General features: G+C 38.2%; 1 long non-coding RNA gene across 1 annotated transcript in view; it reads left to right on the top strand.

The window, feature by feature from the left end:
• The first annotated feature begins 3,741 nt into the window (after positions 1-3,741).
• LOC129736049 (uncharacterized) overlaps positions 3,742-27,909 on the top strand; it is a 39,132-nt gene continuing 14,964 nt past the window's right edge. Inside the window, exon 1 of the long non-coding RNA XR_008732210.1 lies at positions 3,742-3,962. This is a non-coding gene — a long non-coding RNA (uncharacterized LOC129736049). The remainder of the gene's footprint in view (positions 3,963-27,909) is intronic.

Genomic DNA, 27,909 nt, shown 5'->3' with positions numbered 1-27,909 from the left:
TTCATTTTATCCCAATTTAGAATGCAGTTGACGTTGACAAAGATGAAATTTACAATAAAATAGGTGGTGATATTTTTAAAATGTATCAGCTGATTTTTCTAATGATTACTGAATGATTTAACTACAATTGATACTCAGAATGCAGGAACAAGACTAATGAGTTGATCTGATAGTATAAAATGGGTATTAAATCAGTTATCTAAAATCTTCAGCAACTCCTAATATTGTTACCTGGATCTGCAGACCTTTTCACATATTATTTATAAGAACTAAGACAAATTTTCTGTGGAATAGCCAAATGTTCTCAACCCAAAAAGTGGGCAACAGTATACAGAGTTTATTACTTAAAGGGCACTGAACAAAAATTCTGGAAATAAGGATTTTCTGTTTTTACTGCCGGTTCTGCTATTGATCCCTTCTGTGTCTACCTTATGAATACAGTTATCACTTTTCTGTCAGAGGGCTTAGAGAGGCTCATTTAAACTAGGAATGACAGTTGCAATTGGCCTGCTGTTTATATTGAGCAGAGACCTGACCAAACCAGGAGTAGCTCCACACTAAACTCTTCCCTTTGCTGATCTCCTCTCTGTTCTCCTACAGCCCAAAACTTCCAGCAGTATTTCCATGTTATCTTGCCAGTGGATTCTTTCTGCCTTCATAAGTAACTGTTGAAACAGTGGTTTTGCTCTTTTTAGTTATGTTTTAAATTACTGCACCATGTGGCCTGCTTGGCTTTGCTTGAATACTTATTTCTTTCTTTTGGCATGTTTAACCGGGAGATTAGTTTTCTGTGTCTCTTTTTCCCTCTAATCTTAACCCAATATACACACAACAGCTTTCGTGCATGACCACAGTAACATTCTCACCAAAAGCACTAGCATCTTCACTGATGTATCCATAGCTCTTTATAATGGCAAACCCTCCTTCTATTACTGAAACTTTAAAATTAATTTCTTTCTACAGAAATTTTAATCTCTTTGAAAGTGTTTTGACTGGATTACTTTGTTATCTTACGCTATTTGCTAGCTACCCAGCTATCCCACCATAAAACCAGAATAAGGTGATTTTTCACTGCAGTGGTTTAAAGACACTTGTGATAGAAAAACAGCATTATCAATCATAATGTCTGAAAGCAAGCCTAACATTGCATAAACTATTAAAATAAAGTAATTTTTGCTAAAGGACATTCTTGTGAGGAGATAAGCATTCTCCCAGTGTTAAGAACAGGAAACAAAAACATTATCCATGACCACACATTGTGTCTGTGGTAGAGGCTCCGGATCTTTCCCTCCTGTGTTCATATACCCCTAGGGCATCACCATTTCCTACTGCTGATTAATTATATTTTAAAGCAGTAGTTTATTCTTAAGTAGCCTGCAAAAACAAGAACAAAAATAGTTAACCGAGCTAAGTCTCAAAATATCTCTGAGAGAAAGAAGTGGCTAGTTTACATGAATGCACGCCTACACTGAACTTTTTACTTGAAAAAAGGAGCAGGATTTTCCAAATGCTGCAAGAAAAGCACATTTAATGGACTGTTTCTTTTTTCTTATTGGTGCAGTTTACTCAAGGGACTGCAGTCTTTATAATAATTAATTAACCACTGTAACATTTCCTGGATATTATCAGTGACCTGCCTTCCAAAGGCAAAATGGCCCTTGAGAAGTACCAGTTGTACAAGCTTGTAATACTTATAAATACTCACAAAACTGATTTCAGCTTCAAAAATCTTTGGACAAAATGTAAAACTACTTGAAATTATCCTGAAAGTAGAGATAAAAATCGAAGCCTCTCTATTCTTGGCTTAGTACTCTAACTAGAGTTAAGGTCCTTACTTTTTTCTGGCCTCACGAACCTGTTATTTACCAACCATAAGGAAAATCTTCAGTAAAGTTATCATCTTCAGGTTCTGTTAGCTTTACAAACCCATTTGCATGGCTGAGGAAGGACACTAGAAATCACATAACTAAGTCAATTTTGGCAGCAGATCTTATTGGAGACGTGCTGTCAGGAAGCAGAAGGACATGGTAGAGTACTTCAGAGCCAAAGCAAGGAACTGGTCTGTCTTTCACTAGTCTTTTGTTTACCAGGCTCTTTAGGTGCCTTGGCAGGATTATGAGGCATGAACAAAACAGACTATTTCTTCCCCTGTGTGTATGTGGGCACAAATCCTGTCCTTTGCAATGATAACACCAGCAGAAGTTTTGTAGGATCCTGGAAAAAAAATCAAGATTAAGCTTGTACAGAAAACATGAATAACTGCATGGCCCTTGCATGAGCTTTCTCCTTTCAGGCAGTGACTGAGCCCTGGCTGTTAATCTGTACTGATGCAGAAACAGGTTTCATTGAATATCAACACAATTCTAACCCATGAGTACAACAGTTTAAAGCTGCTTAAAGTATAAATGTCAGTCTTCTATCAAGCACAGAGAGACCCACGTAACTTGTGTACAACTGCCTACGCTCTCCCCAAGGCACAACAGGAATCTGTAAGACAAGTAATTTAGGGGTTTTTTTACTGTGTTCAGTGAAAATTCACACAAATCAATGCCATAATTTGTACTGTCCCCTACTGTGGGGACCACAATATATTGCAAATGCTTAACGAAATGTTTCTGTGAGGAAGCTGTTCTTGAGTTCTTGAGCAGGTTTTACTGTCACTATGCTCTCGTAATTTCAGTGTGACCTAGGATGGAACACCTATGAAAGTGGTACCTAAGCTGTATTTTTATCAGTTTTAATTCACAGTTTTATAATGTATTTCCAAGGTTGACAAGACTTTTCTCCACAGGAGATAGCCATAAGACTGTTTGGCCCTTCCCTGCTGAGGGCCCTGGGGACACAGAGATCTCCCTGCCCTGCCCAGCCGTTGGTACTGCACAGCTTGCAGGGTCTTTGCTGCCCTGGATTGTTTCAACCCTGTCTCAGATTTGTTACAAAATTGTTCTTTGGCGTCCAAAGCGAGCTTGTTGTCAGGAATTTTTTGGCAATGTGCTGTCAGCACCCTGAGCGCATCCCCTGCTGGGGCTGGCTGCAGGGCAGGGCCTGTTCAGCGCTGAGGCAGCCCAGGGTGGCCCTGTTCTTCTTGTGACCTGGGGAGAAGCTCCTGGACAGGTGATGAGGAGGTTTTGGCCAGGTCCAACCCCCAGTCCATGAGGGCTGCTCTCGGCTGAGTCCCCACTGGCGACATCCCTGAACTCCAGCCCCACCACATTGCAGTCAGGCCTGGGTCCATCATGGGCCCCACTGAACCAGACTCAGGCACACCCATGGGCTGATGTCCCAGCCTAGCCTCGGCCCATCCCCAGGGAGGTGCCCGATGTTGAGGGCTGTGGCGGCTGTGGCAGCCCTGACTGCCTTCCCACCTCCTGGCTCCTCAGCTGGGGTGGTGGGATGGGGTCTGGCTGCAAGGCCCTGCCCTGCCCTCCAGGGAGGCCCCATAGAGCGAGCCATAAGCCCACAGAGCCACCAGCCCATGCGGAGCCCTGACATGTGCACTCAAAGGAACAAGATAAATGCACATGGAGAGAAAAACAGTTGGTGTGTTGTAGAGGAATGGAGGCAGTGGGTTGATTAGCATTGATAACATGCAGCTGTGGCCTTGCCTGAGAGGCAGGGGGTTGATTAACATGGATGATGTGCAGCTGTAGCTCGTTCCTGCTAAGTGGTTAAATAGCCCTGAGGATTGTAGAAGGGGGTGTCAGATGTAAGAGGATCAGTGTGGTTTGGCCTCTGGAGGAAGGAGCTACAGCACAGAGTGGAATATGACCAATGGTAAAGCCTTATTATAGCCTACTAGTTTGTGCTACAACAATTGGTGCCCAGTGTGAGGCTGACTGAGTTGGACTACAAGAGTGTGCGAGACTTTGTAACCTTAGAAAAATCAGCTGCAGGCATGCCCCCAGGGAACCTGTCATGGGCTTTTCCTCCAGCGTGCCATAGGAGAGATGAGGATTTCTCTGGTAAGTTCATAAATTCTGCTCACCTACAGCAAATCTGGACAATTTCAGTAGCTTCTCTCTCATTTAACTGCATTTTCTAAGCTCTTAACTACAAACTGGGATCAAAGTGCTGAGAGTCAGGAAATCTGGGTGCTGTTTTAGGGCCTGCTACTTCAGCATCTCATTTCTGCCGTATAAAAATGGGATACTTCTACACACTTCATTTGTAAAGCCTATTAGTCTGTGCAAAAGTAAAGAGCTATGTGAGAGTTTAGTATTAGTATAATCCCATGCTGCTCTGTTCTTCTAAATCTAAGGGGACAGAGGATGTTCAGTCCCTTGTGCTTAGTTCTGCCTCCTTCAATCCTAGTAAATGTTAGAGCCTGCTTATGGGCTAATGAAAGCCACATGCATCTTAAATGTGCAGATCCAGAGTAGATTTCCACTTAGCCAAGCCCTACACAGTTATTTTATCTTCTCCTCAGGCATTTTCAGACTTCTGGAGTCTTTGAAGCTATTGAAAAAGTTCCTCTGTGCTCTGTAAAATATATAGGGATGAAAAAAGTACACTTTCATTTTTTACATAAAGAAGGAAACAAAGTCATTGTTAACTGTTTTTATTTATAAACTAAATGGTGATATGCCACCATTGCATAAAGTCCTTGGTAATCTTTTTCTTCTTTCCCAAAACCCACAGAACTATAGCAGGATCCCTGCTACAAACTAAGACAAATGTGCTAAGAAAAAGAACACATGTTCCCTTTCATCAGACTGGAAAAGGGAAAGAATAATGACTCGAGATTAATTGAGATAAATTCTCAGTTGTGTTTCTCAGTCAGTCATGGAGAAAATTATGAAGCAAAAAATACCCAAAGTAATAGAAGGCACTCCATAACCAAATATTCTTGAATATGGTGACTCTTACATCCAAAGGATGAAAGCTGGTAATAGACTATCTCCTATGATCAATAAATGCCCAGGAATGAACTGATTTACAGGCTTTGTTGACAGAAACCTTCCCTTCAGAGCTTTTGTGTGGGAAGAAGTAAAATGAAAGTTTTATACTCAATTTCCTTCTTTTTTCAGTTTGAGGCTCAGCTTGTGAAAAGGTGAAAGCCAAGCACAGCTAAGGCAAGAAGGACTCTTGTATGCCTTTTTGCTTTCACCCCATGACATCTATGATTAATAAGCTTCAAAGTGTACAAAACTCTCCCTAGAGGAAAGGTTTACATGGAAGTAAGTTTTAAGTTTCCTGATGAGAAGTTAGGGAAAGTGCATATAATGACATTTAGCTTCATTTTTTTTTAAAAAAAAACAGTAATATGTTAATGTATTTTTTTTGGTTTTGTTTTAATTCATGGCAAGGAAAGGAAATAATCTGGTTTAGAAGTTGCTTATTTCCAATTCTAATATGTTTACTAGGAAAGCATTAGAATATGAAAGTATTCAGATGGTAGAACAGCCTTTTTTGTATTTATAACTTTAGTTTTATAACACTCTCACTAATCTAGTGGAAAATAAATTTGAAGAAAATTGAATTGAGTGAAAGCACTGAAACTCATCTACTTCACAGATTATATGCCTTAGAAGCATATGCAGTGTGCTCTAACATGTGCCTGATAAATTGTAGAGGAATCATTAATGCTCCATATTTTCAGTAGTTCTTTGACCATTAATAGCTCAAATGTGTGTCAAAATTAAGGCTCCCCAATTTTACTCAAAGATAAACTGATTCAGTCTTTTCATCATCACTGTGTGAACAGAATGCCTGAAACAACTCAGAGTTCCTGTTTACCTTAGGGGTCTGTTAACTCTGGAAACTAGTGGTATGCCACAGGAACATTAGCCTTGTAATTATTTTTTGTTTTTAAAGGCAGAAATGGACAGTGATCTCATAATGGTGAAAAAAGTCATGTAACATCCCTGAAAGTATATCAAGAGGAGTGAACAGAGGATTTATGCCACTTCCCACTGACAGAAATCTCTAGTGTGCCAAATCCTGAAATGTCTTTTTTTGTGTGTGTCAGGATGCTAAAGTCCTGAGTGTGGACAAAGTTAGTTTCCAACATGCTTAAACCTCCCTTCATGACACTTCTAATATGAAACCTGTTTGATTTTAATAGGAGAAAAATCTGCAGTGGGTGGAAAATTTAGGAGTAGTATAACATGTAGTCATAATTGAAATGTAGCTATGTTGAAATGATTTTTTTCATGGTACATGCATCTGAAAAAAATAAACAGTTAACTCTTAAGAAATTATTTAGTGGTACCGGATATTAACTTTGTTACCACCACCAAAATGCAAGAGAAATAAGAGACTTTTCTTGGAGTGAAGTTTAGCTTGTATCAAATACATGTTATATCAGCTTGCTTTCTTTCTGCTGTGCCCTAACACTGGAGTCAAATACCCAAACAAATGAAATTATTAGATATAATAGTGGTCTTTGTGAAGAACATTATCTGTCCTGGAAGGAAGTAAAAAACCCTCTCCAAATACCAGTGCTGCAGAATGGAATTAGAGTGAAGATAGAGGTTGAAATGTTTGAATAATCTTATTATAGACAGCTAGTGATTCTGTCCACACACACACCATTGATATCCAAGAAGCTGTTATTTTGAAGTTACAATCTGTATTTCAATAAATTACTGATCTCTAGAAATCTGGCTTATCACAAGCTCAAGATAAGTCTGCTGTCTTCTAAACCAGTTCAAGACATTTGACATGAATTAACAAGTAAAGGTACTTTCTTCAAGTGCTATAACCCTTCAGTGTAAAACTGTAAAATTCTCCATTGGCTGTAATTTGTGTGCTCTTTCTTTCTGTGGAACAGGAATATAAAGAGGCCAATTCTGAGTATTTTTTTCAGGAGATGCTTAAATAATAAGAAGCAGAAATATTACTAGTGATCAATTTAAGAACACATTTCTGCTCATAGAAAATGGGTCAAAAATCAGGCTTTTTCTGTCCCCACTACTACTGTTTATAGAAACAAACAAGCTGCACCTGTATCACATGCAGAAATAATATCAGTGTTATTTTTAATAAGGAGGCTAACCAGAATGTCAACATTCAGCTTAATTAATGTCAGTAAATTACACATATGTATGTCTTCATTTGGTAGTATTCGAACACTCAGGTAACCCCATCAAAACTCAGCTCATTCAGTGACAGCTTAATATTTCCTTCAATTTGGAGCCTGAGTAGAGGTTCTGAGAAGACATACAGAGAGGAGAAATACAGCTGAACCCCTGGTTATACTGAAGCTGGGGAGTGATGAGATAGAACTTTTGATAGAGTAAGATATGCTTACTCTGTATTCAATACTTGTAAAGGATCTCTTGGCCAAGAAACTGTAAATGTTGGTGCCACAGCGAAAAGTGAGAATTGACCCTTCCTGCAACCCTTAAATTTTAAGTTAGGAAAACAACGGATAACTCACCAATTTGTATATATGCCCAAATGCCTGATGCCTTTGATGGGAAGAGTTTGAATAAGTTAGATGCACAGATAGTTTTTACTAATGGAGAAGCATAATTGTTGATACTTGAATCTAAAGCTGTGGAAGCAGAGATTTTTAGGTTAAAGAATACAGAGATCAAAGGAAGAAACACTTGAAGTAGAAGATGCAGTAGGCCCTCTGGTATGGCTAGTGGAATCCCAAGTTGATCTAAGTTGACTGAACCAGTCAGTTGCAATTATGCATTGTAATTAATGAATTAAAATTACACAGGGAAATAAGTGGATGGGCAGTGACCTCCACTGCACAAGTAGTAGCACCCCCTCAAATAGTGAGAGAGATTGCAGAAAGAGAACATAACAAAACTCATCAGGACTCAGAAAATTTGGTTAAATACCTCTGTAAAATTATTATAAGCAGGCAAATAATCAGATCAATCACTGAAAAATGAAAAAACATGCTAGAAAAGCAATCCAAATAAGGGGAACCACATTGCATTAGGAACTATTAAAGAAGAAAATGCACCCAGAGATTATTGGCAAATAGATTTAAACTGCCAAGAAAAGAGATACAAACATACACTGATATCAGTAGATATCTTTACTGGATGGCCAGAAGCCTCTCCCAGTTGCACCAACAAAGCAAGAGAGGTAGTTCAGGTGGTGTTGAAAGAAGTTGTTCCAAGATTTGGTATTCCCTTAGGGATGTCATCAGATCAAGGATCACATTTTATTGCTAAGATAGTACAGCAGCTGAGTAAAAATGTTAGCTATAACCTGGGACTTGCATACTCCATGGAGACCACAGTCCAGTGGCAAAGTTGAAAACGAATTATACTCAAACTGCAATTAAGCAGAGTTTGTCAAGAACATCTATGACATGGGTGCAAGCATTCCCTCTAGTGTTACTTAGAATTAGGATACAGCCTTGCAAGAAAAACCAGCTCAGTCCATATAAGTTGCACTACGGACATCCTTATCAGGCTTCCCACATTCCTGGAGATCCACATATTAAAAAGAATATTGATATTAACAATTATTTGATTTCTTTAGGGAAAATTTTACAGAAACTTCAGAGATGCATAGTAAAAGATCCCTAGGACTGGATACTCTTGCTTACTCTTTTCAGGCTGAAGACAGGGTGTATGTCAAAACGTTGGACTTGGAACCTTTGGCTGAGAAGTGGAAAGGACCATTTCAGATATTACTGATCGCTTGTATGGCAATATAGGTGGAAAACAAGGGACTGTGGATTCATTATTCCAGGATAAAGAAAGCCCTTGCTCCCAGTTGGACTGTTGAACAACAGTATCCCCTTAAGCTAAAGTTAAGGAAATAGTGATGAAACTTGGTGATTTGTTATGAATATTTATGGTGGCAACGAGTCAGGCTTGGTTAGTTCTAGGATTGGATCAAAATATACATTTAGTTTTGGCATAGAATATCACTCAATTCACAAGAATGATTGTTGGATTTGTACCCACATGCCAACCTCAGGAGAAGGTATGCCTTTAATAGGAGTTCCCTTTTCCTCCAATAATTCCTGGACAAATGCTGCATATTGGACAAACACCACCATGAATAAGAATCCTAGATCAGAATAGAAAAGTGAATTGCAAATAACCATCTTAAGAGAAGACAGTACTTACAGCCCTTGCTTACAGAGCTTTCAGAAATCATACATTTCTAGGACAATATTAGGGGTGTGATGCAACTATTTCCCCTAATATGACCCATGTGAGTAGTTTTTGTCAAATGTGGTTGCACTGGCCTCCTAGTCCCATTAGGAACAGACTGGTATTGGTCACGTGATAATCAAACTTCAAAAGTACTGCCCCTGGGTTGGAAAAGGAGCTTTGATCCCCAATATGACAATAATTGCTAAACTACACCGACAAAACAGGTGGATTAGAACTTTCCTCAAATTAACCCAAAAGAGCCAAAATGTTATCGCAGACAGACCCACAAGATTCCACAGCTTTATTAGATGGTTTATCCCATGGTTAGGAGTAGCCCAACTAGAAAAGATGATTGTAAATGTATCAGCTGTAATTGAGAATATTGAAAACAAGACCACTGATGCTATGCATGCACTTCAAATAAATACCTAGTTTATCTCTGGTAGTGTTACAAAATTGAATGGCCCTTGACTGACTTCTGGCTTCACAAGGAGGTGTTTGCAAAATTATTAATACCAGTTGTCATATGTATGTGGACCAAAGCAGCAGAATTTCTACTGACTTAAAAGAGATTTGGGAACAAACAAAAATTTTGTATCAGGGTACAAAAGACATACATCCTGGGGTTTTAAAGAAATATGGAACAACTTTACCTCATGGCTGCTGGATCTGAGCTGGTTAAAGAACATGTTTATTATCATTATTCTTGCTGTTTGTATCTGTGTTATTGCTTGCCTGACAATTCAATGTTGTAGGTGTTGTAGCCAATTTTGGTACAAAATTAAATATGATTATTGAGGCTCTGGGTTGATATCCAAAGCCTCAAGAAAAAGGGGGGGAGCTGATATAATTAAAATATAAAGAATCAGTAACAGCAGGTGAAACTGAAGCAGTGATTAACTCTACCTATTGAATAAGCTTGCTAAGATGTAACAATCTTTTTGAGACATCTGAGGTATAACAACAGGCAAGGGAAGTGGGGGTAACAGAGCGTTGCAGTCAAAACCATATAGCGCAGAGAACAAATGAAGTTATGTAAGAATGCAAGTAGTGTGCACGTTCCTCAAGTTCAACTGAAGTCCACCTACTTGTTGACCATCAGGGGTCTTGACAGACCCCAAGAAAGACTCCCAGGAGCGTAGTGTGCATACACAAGTGGCTTATGCATATGTAAATAATTTTGGGGAACTAGTTATAATATGTATTAGATTTTAGATTTGGGAGGAATATGATGAATATGTCTGCTTTTTTGCAATAAATTGGGGAATGCTGGTCAGATTGGTGTGGATGATTTGAGATGTTAATCTCCATACATCCAGCACTGCAGTAAAGGATGCCTTCCCTCTAAACTTGCAAAGTAAAGTCTTAGAGGGCTTCCCCCCCTCCTGTTTTTTCGGTATCGTGGTTACAACACCGAGGTGTGATATTCAACTTTTACTGAACATGATGGCTCTATTTGGTCACCTGAATGTAGGTGACTGCTACTGATTTGAGACATGCTAGGAAATCTGAGACATGAACACAGGCTGGAAGATATGACCAAGGACTTACAGGATACCTTTGGGGACAGCAGCTGATGATCAGGTGGGAGCGTTTCAGACACGCCTAGATCCCTCCATTTCCAATCTGAAAGACTATAATGTTGTGAACTAATATTATACACAAGAAGATAAATGACACTAACCACTTGAGTAGATCAAGGGTGATTATGTGTTTTGGCACAAATACACTTATGGACACTCAGCTCATGAATTAGTGCTGTAAGAGATCCATCAATATTTGTGCATGTGGAGGCATTCAGAAGAAGAGCTCAGTAGATTGACTCCACCTGATTAGGAAGAATGTTTTTCTGAACTCAAGGCTGACACAAGTGACTGAATGAGTTTTAAACTCAGACAAGAAGAATATGAAAGACTGGTCTCTGAGCCCATTTTTACAGTAGAGAAAACTCTCCAGTGAAAGGAGATAAAGGAAAAATAAAGGAACTCTACAAGATGAAAGGATGAGAAAGAAGCTAATAGCAGAAGAAAAAATCAGATAAATTATACTTACAGAGATAGGACTGTACCACCATCTGGCTAGGAAGATGAATGAGATGAGTAAGTATCAGCTGAGAAATTCATACACAAATTTGAAGAACATAGATAAGAGCTGGAGGGGTGAAGGACATGAAAATGGATATTGTAAATGATAAAACAGACATGGAAGAAGAGGAAAAATTAAGGAATGGTTATTAGAGTAACATTCAGAAAACAAAGCTAAAGGTAGATTAGCATTGTATATTACTGCTATAATAGACCATATTTAGAAAAATGTATTACATAGATAACATTTTTTTGTGTGTGTGCAAAAATCAGTTTAGGGCAGGATCATTAAGAAAGGATCTCCTGGGGATGTATGAGTTGTCTGGTTCTGAATATAGATAGATCTAACTATAATGCTAGTAGAAATATAACTGCCACTGCAAAGTATTTCATTATAGGAAGCTCTAAACTTTCAGACACAAATTAGAGGAAAAAGTAATACTAACAATGCTAAGTTCCAGATATGTTCTGAATATTATAACCAACAGATTCCATTTTCAGTTACTGAGTCAATGTTCAGTGGTATTTTTTAAACTATGTTTTATGAAGTAAGGAAGATAATAGTTGCAGAAGTATTTGGATGCAGGGAAAGCTGCCAAACATCAATCTGTACTAGGCTTTTGAATGGAATTAGAACAAGTAGCAAGAGGATCTTTAGCAATCTAGATCAAAAAATAGAGAAATTCTCTGCATGTAGGATGGTATAGGATAAACAGTAGTCTAAATATGAACCCAGAATAAGTGAATGCTTTGCTTCAGTTCCTGTGGGCAGAAGGGCAAAGGGTGAGACACAGGCTAGGAGTAAGAAAGGGAACAAGCACTTACAGGATGGAAGAACAAGTGCTGGAATTCACTATGCCTATGCTGGTGTGACTGGATGACCTCCAGCCCAGAATTTGGAAGACTACAGTAAAAACAGCTTTGACAGCAAAGATTTTAAAGAAATCTACCAAGTCAGAGCTGGAGCACGTATCTGGTAAAGAGCAAATGCCGCAGCTGTTTTTAAGAGGATAAAGCAATTTAGGCACCTTTATCTAGTTCCAATATCATACATTGCTTTAAAACACAGTTTGGAAGGAAGGTTAATTGAAGACATGGAGTTAAAGTAAAAAAGCATTAAGATCCAAGATAATGATGTCACTGATATGGTAACTTATATTACAGATATGTTGGCATCTTACCTGTCTGAGGAAAGTTTTTGCTAAGATGTTCAGATGGAACACCTTCTTGGATAAACTAGAGAAGATAGGTGTTGGTGCAAGAAATGGGAGATGGGAAGGAATTGGCTTACCAGGGATTTCTAAATGGCAATCTGATTGCATGAGAATGACTTTTTTTTCCCATGGAAAATTCTCTCCGTTAAGGATTTTCATACAGCTCTGTACTTAATGGCCCATTTGCTGCCTGCTTAATGGGAGTAGAATTGAATGCTCCGGGCATAATTTTATCTAGGATGCTGAACTGAAAAAGTCAAAACTCAGAGAGCAGTGTCAGCAATAAACAACATTCAATTTCCTCTCTATTTTTCATGTATTAAGTATATACATGCTTGATACTACTTTGTTCAGCTCAGCCTGACTAGTTGCAGCAGAATACTATAACCTCATTAGAAAACTAATGTCTATTATAAAAACATTGTATTAGAGATACAGGAGGTTGGGACCAGCTGCTGCAGATGGTCATGTCCTGGCTTTCCCTGCATGTCCAGAGGCTTAACACTACCTGGACAAGTCTACACATAACTGTAGACATCTACTAAGTTGTGTCTTTCAGATGGACTTGATCAGACACAATCTGACATGTATATGGCCATATGGTTTCCCAACCAAGACTTACTCATGCCCCATGGCTGTCCATGCCTGAGTATGTGAATAGGCCCAAGACTGGTGACTGATCGCAGGTATATTCCTTTGGCTTCTGGAGTGGCCATGCTGAAATGCGCAGGTGGGGAAGGCAGCTTTAAACCTGCTGAGGGTATTCGGCACTTCTTCCAATTAACAGAGAAAGGAGCAAGAAAATTGTCGTGAGTTTATAGCTTTAACTTAGCTGTTACCTTTGTTTATGATTACAGATTGTCCTGGTTTCAACTGGGATAGCGTTTATTTTCTTCTTAGTAGCTGGTGCAGTGATGTATTTTGGATTTGGTGTAAGAACAGTGTTGATAACACACTGATGTTTTTATTTGTTGCTTAGTAATGTTTATACTAAGTCAAGGACTTTTTAGTTGCTCAGGCCCTGCCAGTGAGAGGGCTGGAGGGGCACAAGAAATGGGGAGGGGACACAGCCAGGACAGCTGACCCAAACTGGCCAAAGAGGTATTCCTTACTGTGGGACTTCATGCTCAGTATACAAACCTGGGACAAGGTCGGCCAGGACCTGCTGATCACTGCTTGGGAGCTGGCTGGACATTATCAGCGGGTGGTGAGCAATTGTGTTTTATATCACTTGGTTTCTTTTCTTCCTTCCCTTTGGATTTAATTCCTTTCCCCTTCTCCCTCCTTTTCATTATAACTGTTAGTGGTTTTGCTATGGTTATTATTAGTATTTTTATTTTACTTCAATTATTAAATTCTTATCTCAACCATTGAGTTTTACATTCCTTTATGATTCTTCTCCCCATCCCTCGGGGTGAGGGGGTAGTGAGCAAGCAGCTGCATGGTGGTTAGTCGCTGGCCAAGGTTAAACCACAACACAGATAAACTTCATTTTTCTGAAGCTGATAAATGACATGTAGGAGAAGTTTTAGCTTCCCAAACAAGCTCCCACCACCATTTTGGCTGTTTGTAGTCAGTAAGTTTGTGACTAATTGCCAGAGCCACATGACTTTATTTTGTTTCAGGCGGAATAGTTTTTCCTTCTCCCCCAAACTCCTAAGAACTTTCAAGAGAAAAGCACAGACACACATGAATATTCATGACCCTTTTGGGAAACATTTATGCAAATAAATATCCAGTGGTATGAATACTTTCGAAAACAAGAGCAAAGAGTTCCAAGTGCGAAAGCAAATTTGCATTTTGGTTTCAATAAATAGGTGTGGGTTTTTTCTATTCAATCAATTTGACAAACTGGGACTAAGTAAAGCTCTACTACCTAAATACTGTGTAGGCAGAGATTTGCATATTCTGGTTCATGATTTGATGGTAGACTGTAGCGAAGGTAAATGGTGGATTCTAATATCATTGTAGTGACTTCAGTCAAAAGGGCTGGAAAGGGTTCATATGGATTAGTGAAGAAGTCTGAAGGGTTAACAACCATCCACTGATACAAAATGGTTAGAATCCCCTGGTGTGACAGAAACTGGGAAAGGAGAAACCCGGAGTGTCTGAAAAGAATAAACCTCTAGTATCTGCTTTGTGATTCCTAAGACCCAAATTGACTAGCTGAGGTTAGAAAATGCAGATTTCCTACCTGCCCCTTACAGGTCAGCTCTGCTTTTTGTATAGCAGCCTTTATGAAAAGTCATTTAGACTTTCTCATTTGAGGATCTCCATGTTTAACTTTCAGCGCAAAGCCCAGTAACTGTGACACACATAACCCTGGTGTCTGTTGCCCCTTACCTTTCTGAAGGGCACTTGCAAGGGGAGTCTGGCTTCAGCTTCTATATCATTTCCCAGTAGGTAGTTGATTACATCAATAAAATACTCTTGTAGATTTCTTCTTGTAAGGCTGAAGGAAACTAGTTCTCTCAACTTCTCAGATATCATATGTTCCACCTCATAATCTTGGTGGCCCTCTCTCAGACTTGCTAAAAATATGTCCATGTCTCTCTTGTACTGGGGAGCCCAAAACTAGACACAATACTCCAGATGTGGTCTCATCTGTGCTGAACAGAAGGGAAAATCAACTTCTTAAACTTGTTTGTAGTCTTGTCTATTGATGTGGTTAAACCCCAGCTGGCAACTAAGACCCACAGAGCCACTTGCTAACTCCCTACCCTGGCGGGATGGGGAAGAGAATCAGAACAGTAAAAATGAGAAAACTTGTAGGTTGAGATAAAGACAGTTTAAGTAAAGCAAAAGCTATGTATGCAAGCAAAGCAAGAAATTCATTCACTGCTCCCCTTAGGCAAGCAGGTATTCAGACATCTCCAGGAAAGCCGGGCTCCATCATGCATAACAGTGACTTGAGAAGACAAAACACCATCGTTCCAAATGTCTCCCACATTCCTTTTTCTTACCCCAGCTTTATATGCTGAGTGTGATGCCATGTGGTATGGGATATCCCTTTGGTCAGTTGGGTCACCTGTCCCAGCTGTGTCTCCTCCCAACTCCTTCTACACCTACTGTTCCTATTCCTTCTGTGTACTCACTGGTGGGGTGAGGTGAGGAGCAGAAAAGTCCTTGACTCTGTGTTAGCACTGTTCAGCAATAACTAAAACATCCCTGAATTACCAACTCTGTTTCCAGCACAAATCCAAAACATAGCCCATACTAGCTACTATGGAGAATATTAGTTCTGTCCCAGCCAAAACGAGCACACCTATGCAGTCATACACTATTCTTCAGGGCCTCCTCTAATCTACACTTTAAATTGTCATTGTTATCACTGGGTATAAAAGGTAAACTCAAAATTACCAGCTATCCCACAAGGAAGAAATACGCCTGCTAAATATCTCTGAAGTAACTCATTAACACAAACCCCATGAAGTATTTGCATAGCAATGGAACTATAATGTCTTTTAAGTTATAGAGAAAAATCCATGGGCTTGAAAGAAACACTATTTCATCTAATCAAATCTTTTCACAGCTGTTTCCTGTCTAGAAACTGTTCCACTTTCCCAAGAAAAAAAAACCTCAAAAACAAAAAACTTTTTATTGAAATGCATTTTCATGAAAAAATTCATTTTTAGGAAAAATTAGGTAAAAAAATCTTTGTCTTCTTCATGGCTGTCCTTTTGATGATCTACTCTTTCACACTTTGGAGCACCGAAAAAAGAAGAATAGTACTTAAAACTCCAAACGAACCAAAATACATTAATTTACTTTTTAACTGAAAAAGAATTGGGAAAGCATTTAAATATAAGAAATCTTTAACAACTGTGTTACAGTTCACATAATCAATTTTGTTCACTACCATACCATGGGAACACTGATTAAAATTTTACTTTTCCTTTTTACCCTGTTTTAATTAAAGCTCGCCTGCTATTTGCATGCTTCTTTATTAGTTCTTCCAGCATAAGCATATTCAGGCATAGTCAATCTTCAGAAGTGTAACCTCAAAGGTACCTCTGGAAATAGCACTGTAACCACTTGGTGGTTTTGCTTTACAGTGGTAAAAAAATCTGAGACAAATTTTTTTGTAAGCAGCAGGCACATACACTATTCTGAGCTTCTTTCTTCTGACCCTAGGCAGCTATAGAATACTGAAAGATTTATGCAAGTTGGCCATACTTTTATTATTTCAGGAAAAAAAAAGCAATAGTTAAAATGTGGCCTGTGATTGACAAAATGTCTTCCATCCACACACCTTAATGAATTCAATTATTAAAAACTGTTTAAAAAGCACTTACATTAAATATTCATGACTAACAGTTAATGCTTAACTTTTGACTCTTCTGCTGTAAATATCACTTTAGAGCCTAGACACTCCTGGAAATCTCATTAATTTGACAGAGGGGGATAAAATTACTGTGAAGATGTCAGATTTTCTAAAATGTGACAGAACTTAAGGAATACGTGTAGCATGTAATAAAAGTCAATGAAAACACAAACTATTGTGGGGGGAGTTAACACCATACTAGTGTGAGAATTACCTCTCTATGGTGATGAAGAGGACCATAATAGTTTCCTCTGATTCACTTGCTCACATGAAAAATGTTTGCTTCAGCATGATGAAATTAATTTCTTATGCTTTGTGAAGCCAACAGGTCTGTTTACATTATAGCTAGGAGGTTTTTTATCTCATGGTTGTGCCATCCTTCATTTTATTCCTTTGCATTTTAGCAATTTAATCTATTTTGTTAGAAAACTAGGAAAACTATTATACATCTCTGCATTGGATATAAATGAAAAGGAACCTCTAATTTGTTCAGGGGGGTTGTTTTTTGGAGTACACAGGTGTGAATTCACTGAGGTTAGAGAAGCTGCCAGTTGCTTATTAACATGAACTCATATCGCAAGAGTAGGATTCAGTATGATTCAGTCAGTATATTGTGACTTCCCTTAATGTTGAATCAAATCTTTGTTCTAAGTAGAGGCTAACCTGCAGGGATGATAAGATGTTCTATTTTGGAAGAAATACATCTTTGCAGGTGAATTTTCAAACAGAATTGGATGAAGCATAACACCAAGATGTGAAGACACATGTCTATGCTGCAGAACAGGTCACAGGTATATGATTTAATTTTGAACACATTCATGGCAGAAACAGAAAGCCATTTAAGGAGAAAAAAACTCAGGCATGATTCTATAAATACAAGGTTAAACTGCTTTGAATGCTGAAGTCAATATTTCTTGCTTCACTAAGCCATAAGAATATGAGAGCTTATTCGTAATGCTAATTCAGCAAATGCTGGCACTCTCCATCACAGACCTCAAAAGTTTGGCCAGAAGAGCTTCTACCTTGAAATATGTGGTCTTCAAAAAAGAGTATTTTTAGGCATATTCTCAATAATTCTACATTCAATTATATCGATTTTATAGTGTGATTAATCTTGACCTACATCAGTGAAAGACAGAAGGTAAGGTAAACACTATATTCATATCTTTCACATTGGAATAGGAACAGATTTGCTTCTTTGGTAAAAGCTGTACATGTGTTTGAGGTGCTTGTCTAAATGGACAAACCCATTCTCATGCAGTTTACGTCTGTTGTATCTTGCAGAGCTTTAGCTGATCTGATCTTTGACATAATGATATTTTCTGCTAGGTTACTGTTAAAAACTTAAGGGGACAGAAAAATGCTTATTATTAGCAATAAGTGCAGAAAGCCATGGCTGACTTGATCTAGTTTTCAGCACGCTCTCTTCAAGTGGGAGGCTGGATTATAGATCTCCAGAGGTCATTTCTGATTCACACTGCTTTTTCACTGAATAAAAAATGCAATGATTCTTCTTGGATTTTTGCATTATTAAAGCCTTTACTATAATCATTAATTACTGACTTATTAAAATGGACTTATATGCATAGGAAGTTTGTCAAACATTATTTTCAGGACCTTGTGTTTTCAAGAATATAACAACTACAGCCAGTTTCTTTTCTGATATTATTTCCTTAGATTAAGGACATTTTGAAAAGAAACTTGTCAGCCCTTGTCAGACCTTTTTCCATTTCATTACTACTTGGGAAGAACTCGGCTGTTCTAGTACTGTTAATCCTTCCCAAAATCTTTCTTGCTAACTGCAACAATTTCAAAAACTTACATTTACATAATCAGGAGTGACAGATAAAGTCACAAAGCATGTGTTATAAAATAGATTTAAGCAAGATATTGTTTACTAAAGTATTGCAGATTTAAGATCTGTAAATGCTAACTGATGTAGTTTGATTGGATGGAACAAATCTAGTAATAATCCAGTTTGACACTAAGACATAAAAAGAAAGAGGTGGTCAAGCTGCATTAGATTAATCTTTTTTGGTGATCAGTTATAAACAGGCAAGTAGGGTGTAGGGTAAAGATGTATCTTCTGGTATCTATTTGCAGCAGTATGTTCAGCCCAATTTACCATGCTATTAACATGAAAATGAGGGCTTAGTCACCATAAATAGTCATACACATGCTAAAGCAGTGTAGTCAAATAGAGGTGTTGATACAGATAGGTAAAGAAATAGCATTATTTCCTGTTGTTAGAGCATTCCTCAAAACCAGAGTGGTGTGATCACTTGCGCTTTCGACACAGTGCCTGTTATTTCATACACAAACTGTCATATTATCAATAAGTTCAGAAGGACAATATTGATTTCTGTGTTTACACACTCAACAGTAGCCATTTAGTTCTCACTAATATGGCTCCTGACCTTTCTCTGATTGACAGTTCTTCCATGGCAGCTGACAGATTCTTTAGCTTCTTCATTTGAAACGCTGCTGTAATGAATTTGGATGATACCTGTCAGTAAAAGCTGCCTATGTTTTAAATAAACCTGTCTCAAGATCAAATGTTTCCTTTGGATTTATTTCAGATGAGCTAGGTCATCCTGCTGACTCCTGCCACCAGCAGAGCTGGAAAGTCCATAAGCCCTAAATCAAAATGCTGTCTGAGTGGAACTCCAAAAAAATGACTCAAAGGCACCAACATATTCTGAAACTACAGGAAATTGTTTGTATACCTTTTGTGGAAGCTGTCCTCAGTTTAACTCCAGGGCTTATGTAGACCTAAGAAGTTGCAATCCTTATTGCTTGGAAACCACTGCTGCTTTTATTTTGGAGTAGAGATAATACAGACTTGTTTGAATAAAAGATTATAATTGAGACCTGTCAGGTTGTCTAGTACCTGTCGAGCTGTCTATCTGTGCAGAAAGTTTCTTACACATAATTTCTTGGTGTTTTTTTCTATGTGAAAATTAAGAGATATTTCAGAACTGTAGCCCTATCCAACAGATCTTTTTCCCTATTCAAAACATAAAGCCAGCACTACTTCTTTGCCCAGACATCTGCATCTTGAATTTTGCAGTCCCACAGTCTTCTTTTTGGCTTTGGCATAAACCAACTCTTTCTCCTGTGAAAAGTTTCAAACTGTTGCTGCACAAATCAAACTGGTTGCTTGAATTACATGGCTACCTCTTCAACTTCCTGCAGCGGTCTCCTGGTTTTTATTCCTCTCTTGGAGACTTAGTCCCATCTGGGCTGTCATCTCTTAGAAACTGAGTAAATAATCTTCTCTCCAGACCACTTCCACCTTCATTTTGCCAAAGATTCTGAACTCTAATTGTCTTGTATTCAGGTTTTACCACAAAAACACTTTGATCTTTTTTGTGTGTTGTCTTTTAAGTACAGGAGGGTTCTTCCACAAAATTTCATGAACACTTTTACCTTTTTACCTTTAAATCTCCCCTTCAACTCTGAAAAAAGTGGGGGGGGGGGGGGAAGAGAAGAGATTTTGGCCCCAATTCATCCTGCTTACCTTTGGATAATTAATATTTAAATTAGGAGACTAGTCACACTGGGTTGCCTTTATCTATTAGTGAAGAGAAAAGTGATCAACATAGAGAGTTATTTACTTTAATATTGCCACAGGCAACGATAACATAAGCCTAGGGTAATAAAAGTGGGTATCTCACTTCAGTTCCTTGATAATTCCAGACCTTGGCAAGCAGCTGGTACACGGTGTCTACTCCATATTCATTACTGTGATTGTTCCACTCCAGCTTGTCCTAACTCCACCTGCCTGAATCACATTTCGCCATTGTCCTTATTAAAACTGGGTCTTCTGGGGGCTTGTCTTTGGGATTCTTCTGCAGAACGGGCTGGCAGCTGCTCTTGAAGTAGTCCAAGTGCTAGAGATCTTCAGTAGAGTTTTGGCTAAGGGTGTACAAGTTAAATTACTTTTATTTTCTTGTTTCCAAACTTAATGCTTTTAAACATATTGAAACACTCATGAAGTTTAAGTTGTTCCCATGTTATATGAAAACATTGCAAAAAGCTAAATAAATGCATGTTTTGTAGACTTGCATAATCAGCAGTGACTGACTATGAAAAACAGTATGTGATGTTGAAGGAATTATTTTTCATCTCATGTGGAAATACCAAATTTTTGCTCAATTGTGGAAAGAAAAAGGATACAAAGATGGATCCAAGTCTCCACTATGCTTTTAAGTGTCTATTAGTTCCAGATCTTTTATGCCCTGGACATCTGTATGAGATCTTTGCCTGGCATTTATACTGACTAGACAGAAGAACAGGACTAAATTAGTATTCCTTTTTTGTTTGATGCATTATATGGAAATGTAGCTAAATCTTTCTTATTCTTCTGATGAGATACAAAAGAAAAGAATGTGGGACTCAGGCAAAGACGCTAAATACGTGTTTCTGTGAGGTATTTATCATGCCTGGAATTTAGGAAGGAGCAGACAGGAATGGGACAAATGCCATGGAAACACCTAGGGTTACAACTATGTAAATGTGTAACTACACCATCACTCTGCTGGAAAAAAAGCCTTTCCTATCAGTTTATTAAAACCTCACTTTCTACATTTACCCACTGTCCTTATTTTTCAATTTGTTACTAACAGAATAATTTGAGGCACAATTATAATCTATAGAAAAGTTGGGGCTGAGTTTTGACTGTAAACCTCACTAGCTAGGTTTCTTATTATTACTCCTCTGTGTTAACTTTTCTTCCCTTTCCAGTCTTTTTGGATGAAATTTGCTTGATGACTAAATATCACAATAACCTGAAGATCAAACCTCAAAAGTCAGAAATCATCACACACTGGGAGATTTAACGCAAATAGATGAATTTGAATTTTACACAAAGTCAAGGATTTTTTTTATTGTGGCCAGGTCAATCAGGATTTCTCATCAAGTTCATAATAAAACATCAGAGCAGATGAGGGCTTCTCCCATTAGCCAGACATTTAGCTAGACTCTGAAGCTGCAGTGACGTAAGAACAATACCTGCTGTCAGTAAGTTTTTGAGATGTGTTGCACACACTGCATTGGAAATGGCAATGCTTGTGCATACTTTTATGTTCCTGATGATGCACTTGGCAACCCAACAGATGGATGGGTTGTGGTGTCAGTCAGTTCTTTCACTGGACGGCAATAGGCACCAGAGGCCTTTAGTCGGTGTTTGTTGTGCTTTCCACAGTACAGAAGTAATTTGATTTCTGACATATCTATTTGCTGCCGATTTACAACCACTTCTGCTTCTTTTTGCATTATTCAGGTCTCTAGTCCAATGATTCCTTTCTCCCTAAAACTGAGCTCAGTTAGCCAAAAGGAAAGTCCAAAACTGGGAAAATAACCTATTACTTTTAAATCTACTTGTTTTTTTCTGGATGGCCAATACGTTACACGTAGACAGGGTTAATGCAGACATCAGTTACTTTTATACTTACAACTGGCAGAATTTAAAATTTTGGCAATAAGTTTTAAAGCTGGGCAAGTTATACAAAAAACTTCAAATTCTACATTTTTTTTTTTTATTATTTGAAATCTGGTGTCTGAGTGAGGTCTCTTTCCATGATTTTTTTGCCTGTTTCTTCTGTGTGCGTTGTTTCTGAGGTTGTTGCTGGTGAGGTGCGTTACTCCAGGGGTTTGCTCCATTTTGATAACTACAGCCTCCTGTTCTGAGGATTAGAACAAGATAGTGTCTGAACATGCAGAAAAATCATGACACCCCTGTAAGCATAGCAGCCACTGTACATCACAAGATGGATGCCAACTTCTTCTGGTCCACGATAGGAAAGCTAGGAAAATGGTTTATATGCTGTAATTTAAATTATGTAGTGCAAGTGGCTTTCATGATAGAGCTAAAGTTTTGCAAGGACACCCACGATCGTGTGCTGCTGTGTGTGGTAAGGTACCATTTTATGTGTACTCTAAGCACATGGCTATATGGAGAATAAACTCAAAACATGCAAATCAACAACTTGTTCACCAATCTGAAATTAGGAAGGAAGCAGGATATGGAACAGACTTATGAAGTCTGAACTTATGAACTTACAATCCAAAAATAATTGATTTATCAGACTACATTCTTTCCTCTATGCTGAGGTGAAATCTCCAGGAAATATACCTCTTGAGACATCTTCGCCATTTCTGTCTGTGTCAGAAAAGCAACAGAAAAAAGCTTTCTTGGTGGCTTCCTCCCAGTCTCGAACTATGCAGACAAGTTTATTTAATAATGTGTGCACTCATTATCCCCTTTGTCGTTTGAGAAATTCTGATGTTGGTTTTTTGCTCTTTTTTAACTTCACAAAAAGTGCAATATCCAGAGCCATTTACTATATGTAAAAATATACACTTTTTTTTTTAATCTAATCCATGTCCTATATTTCTGAACATATAATGAACTTTTTATACTTCCTGGGTGAAGACAAAAATATTGCAGAAACGTTTGAGCCTTGATCTTGCATCTTGTCTTTGCCCAAAGGAAACACAAACGGTAGGACTCCAAGAAAGGTAATTTTAATTATTTTTTCTTTGTGGAGCCTGATTAGTAAGCATGTAACAGTGGTGATCTTATTGCTATTACTTTAGACCTCTTGCTTTCCCATTAAAAAAGTCTCTTTGCAATTTGTTTCAGTACGTTTATTTCATGGAGCTGGTAATGATGTTGATCACACCCTAGAAGGGAGTGAGAGAATTGCTGGTCCTACATCAAGTGGTTACAGGGAAGAATATAGCTTCCATCTACTGAAAAGTCAGTCCCATTTCCAGGACAATGATAGCTTCATCTTCTCCTTCTATTCTTCTCTTTTGAGCCCACTGTAATAACAGTGTACATATTCATATATTCCAGAACATGGAAAAGGCAATTACAAATACCTAAAGTTTGGACTCATCAGCTCTGAATAACCAAATTTCATTCAGTAAACTGGCATAAATCTCAAAAGATTCAGCACTCACTTTGAATGTTTCCAAAATTAAACCCATTAATTAAAATAATTTAACTTGAATTAGGAAGTTGTGCTGCAGCAATACAGTTTCCAAAATAAACACAATTTAGTGAGATTACATGTTTTAATTAGATACTACTCTATGGCACTTAATATGATGTTGGATGGCTTGGTTGAAACAATTGTTTGTTTATATGAAAGACATGACTTTTATTCCTTTCAGAATGATCTTTTCCTAGAAAAGTTCCTAAAACAAATTGTCCTTGCCCCTTTTAATGTACAAAATGCCACAGCTCCACTAGACTTCTCACTCCTTGAGTTTACGTCCTCTAAGGCACCAAACAATATTGTAATAAGGTTTTATTGCATCTTATTGACATAGCATCTAGTTTTTAAAATGGTAATTACACATGAATGGAAAACCATGAACAATTTTAAATGGTGATTAGCAGCATTTATATGCCAGTGAAACAACCCAATACGCCAAAGAAAATAAAGCTTTTCTGACCTTTCCACTTGTCTTACAAATCATCTACAAATTAATAACCACCCACAGTTTCATGAAACAGTATCAGTCTTCATGATGACTGGCTGCTGTTCAAAGGAAAATGAGGAATGAGAGGTTAAAAAGGTTTTGTTGGAATTATCTATTAAAAAATAAGCATAGAAGGAGCAGAAGGTGAGACAAAACAATGGAAAACACACCAGCTTTCAGATAATCAACAAAACTATTATTTAACTTATACCACCAAAGGGATTTGGCTACATTAAAATGCAAATCAACATAAAAGGCAGCAATTTACCATACAAAATGGGAACTGGCTAATATAAAATATGGTGGTTTTCCTTAACAGGATCACTGAATTCAGAGGTCATAAAAAAATACTGTGGTTTAAGTTTCTGTGAAATCATATTTAATGTTTCCTTCCCATGACTTCACATTCAGTGACCACTGAAGCTTTGGGAGCTATTCTATCCTCTAAGTCTTAAGATTTACTACTAATAAGGGCTTTTTAAAGAATAAACATTAGAAAGACCATTCTCTTTTCACCAATGCATCAACAGATCATCAATTACAGTGGGGAGGCAACTTCTGGCATTTGATACAGATTTTATGAAAGGGCTGCTTCTGTGGACAAAACAATAATTATCCAAATGCAGAAATGTTGTCTTTTCAACCATGTTGGGTTTTGTATCTATATCTTTCTATTCCTAGCTACTTATTCCTTTAATTTAATTTCATTCTTACAGGTCATCAGTACATTTAACCAAATGTCTGAGTCTATTGGGAACTATTGCCAGTAAAGTCACCATTATCTTACTGGAGACCTAGAAGAGGGCACTCACTGTTGAAAGGGGAATGCTTGACAACAGATCTTTCATCTATAATGCCTTGTTGGGCTAAACCTGATCACTCCCTCACAGCATTACTATTTCAGATACCTCTGTGACAGTTCTGTCACAAGTGTTGAAATTCTGAAATTTCACTATAACTATGTATTTCATGTTACTGCAATAGTTTCCGATCAATTGTAGTCAGCAAAGCATGTATGAAGATGTCTGTTTAGATACTATGTACCAAAATTATGCAGTGCCCTTCCTGGTATTGTGTTTATAGTGATGTGTTTGTGTTGACTTGTAAGTTTATGGCTAGGAGCCATATTTAATAATTCTAAATTATTTTAATTAAAAAGTTTCTCCATTTATAACTAAATATTCTACTGGTTAATCCTGAAAATTCCAGTTGAGTTCTGACTCTTCCACAGATAACCCACATCTGCCTGGGTAGGGTTCATCTCCACCTAGCCTCAAGTATCTACATCTGAACTAGCTGCCTTGGAATCCTTTTAAAGCCAACACAGACCAAACTGGTCTCGTTCGTGTCAAGTGTACAGTGCTCCTCGACCGTGAGTGCGTGTCTAAACTAGGTCACATGAATCAAACCCTCATCTCTTTTCTAGTTCAGCCAGAAGCACCAACATGATGAGGCCATAAAGAAAGTGAAATTAATCCAGGCTCTTCAGCCTTTGATTCTACTTATACATGATCGAGCCTGTGTAATCATAATGCTCCCAGTATGTACTGTGCCTATGGAAGTGCTTGGCACTTGGGAAACACTTCTGTTGATATATAAGAAGTAACAAGTTCTGTTCATTCACCTTCATAAGAAGTGACTAAGAAGTAACTTTGAACTTACTAATGATCAAATCTGTTGAGTAACAGATTTTGGTATTTACATAATCACTTTCCATGAGACCTTTAACCGAAGGAACAGCGATAGAAAAAAATCACTGGAAAGAGGACTGTGAATATTATTTTTTTAATTCTTTTTCTTCCTTTTTTCTTTGTAACAATTATCAGGCTGATAAAGTGAATAAGAATTGCCATTCCAACAACTACAGCAAAAAGAAATTAGCACCAGATGAGAAGTTTGATTTTGATTCTCACACAGATTGTGTCAAAACTGAGGTAACAAAATATTGGAAGGATATCTAAGCACAGGCTATGACCTCATTCTTCACAGAGAATGAGTGCTTTATTGTTGCTTCCTTCATCTGGGGGTATACCAAATGCTGTACTCACATGTGTGTCCAGTAATTCAAGCATCAGCCTCTCTTACCACTGGCCAGAACTTACTTAGTCTGTGTAGCCAGCTGAACAGGTTACTTGGGCAGAATTTTCCTGATTTCAGAGGATCTGCTTAGATCCATGCATCTGGTTATAACATTTGCTGATTTTTATTAGCATTTCATTTCTCAGTGCAGTACTTCACATATATCTTCATTGAATTTCACCTAGCTGCTTTTGAGCCACGTCCTGTCATGTGAATTTTGAGCCTGTTCTCCAAGCCCTTCTCAGGGCTTAGTGTCAATTAAAACATTTATAAATCAGACTGCGTTCTATTGTCCAAGTTGCTGATGAAAATATCAATGAGATGTGACTCCAGTTTGGACCTTTCTGGGGCATCACATGAAAGAATCTTCTCGTTTGACATCACACTTTGTTACAAACAGCTCTCTGTGCATCTCTTTTATAACTGTTCAGTTCAGACCTCTTTGCTGCATGGCCAGCACCTCTTCTTAGGTCCAAATGTATAATGTCTGTTACTGCCACCTTTCCTGCTAAGCTATTTACCCTGTAAAGAAAGAAACTGGTTTGATGGAGTTTGGGTTTGACAAACACATTTAAGCTCTTGATTTGCCATCTTATTATTCTCTAAGTGCTTGTAATTAGATTGTTTAACAATTCCATTTAATCATAAGGCGAGCTGGCAGAGAATATTTTGCTCTCAAAGGTTTTCAAGGTGGCATCTAATTATGCCAACAAAACATCGCTGTCTGCATGGATTAAAACACAGGGGTCCCCAAGGTCATGCTGGAACTAGACCAACTACTACTGAATAAGCTGCTCTGGAAGTGGCCCCAATACAGAGCTACACAATAACACTGCAGTTCTAACCTCAGGGCAGCTGCTGATGGCTTTAATGGATGCCCTGCTGTGTCATGCAGACATACCTGTTATCTGGAAACTAGTTCAGGGGTGTCCAACACCGCTGTCATGTACTGGAGAATCTGCCCACCTGAGTCCATCCGGGGCACTGGTCCACAGCCCTGACCATGCAAGGAGGCTACATCAAGACACACACACACAAATCAGAAAATGATAAATACTGTAGAACAGCGTAGTGACAAGAGCCGGCCAGTGCAACAGTTGTCTCAGCAGCTGCTCCTTAGACATCGTCTTTGTGAGCAGAAACAGTTTCAAACAGCTGAATGTTACAGAAAGCTTGAACCGACTCCTAGACTTTTTTCTAAAGGATACGTTCACAGTTCAGCACACCATACACTACGCAGGAAGACCACTTCAGTGACAAAAATATTCTCTTGTGGTCAAGAAATGTACAGAACCCAGAAGAAGCAAGATAAATAACTGATTTCACTCCAAAACATTTTCAAGTCATTTATTTTCCTTAGGTGTCCTTAGGTGATGGTAGTACTGATAGTTGATGATGTACCACACCAAACACAAACACCTGAAAATTACTCTGGCTATTTGCTATGGCTTGAAAGTAGTCTCTTAGGCACCGTGACACATTGCCCAGAAAGGTTAACAAGGGAAATCCCCAGGGCTGACAGATTTTTAATGGAAAGTATTCATCTCTGAATGTAGCTAACAGCAGCATCCCAGAGAAATGTTACAAAACTTCTGCTTCCCTGCAGAGTATTCTTACTAGTATTTTATTACAAAAGA

Source organism: Falco cherrug, chromosome 4 (genome assembly GCF_023634085.1).
Source record: "Falco cherrug isolate bFalChe1 chromosome 4, bFalChe1.pri, whole genome shotgun sequence".
Lineage (NCBI taxonomy): Eukaryota > Metazoa > Chordata > Aves > Falconiformes > Falconidae > Falco > Falco cherrug.
This window is presented reverse-complemented; position numbering and strand designations above follow the sequence as displayed.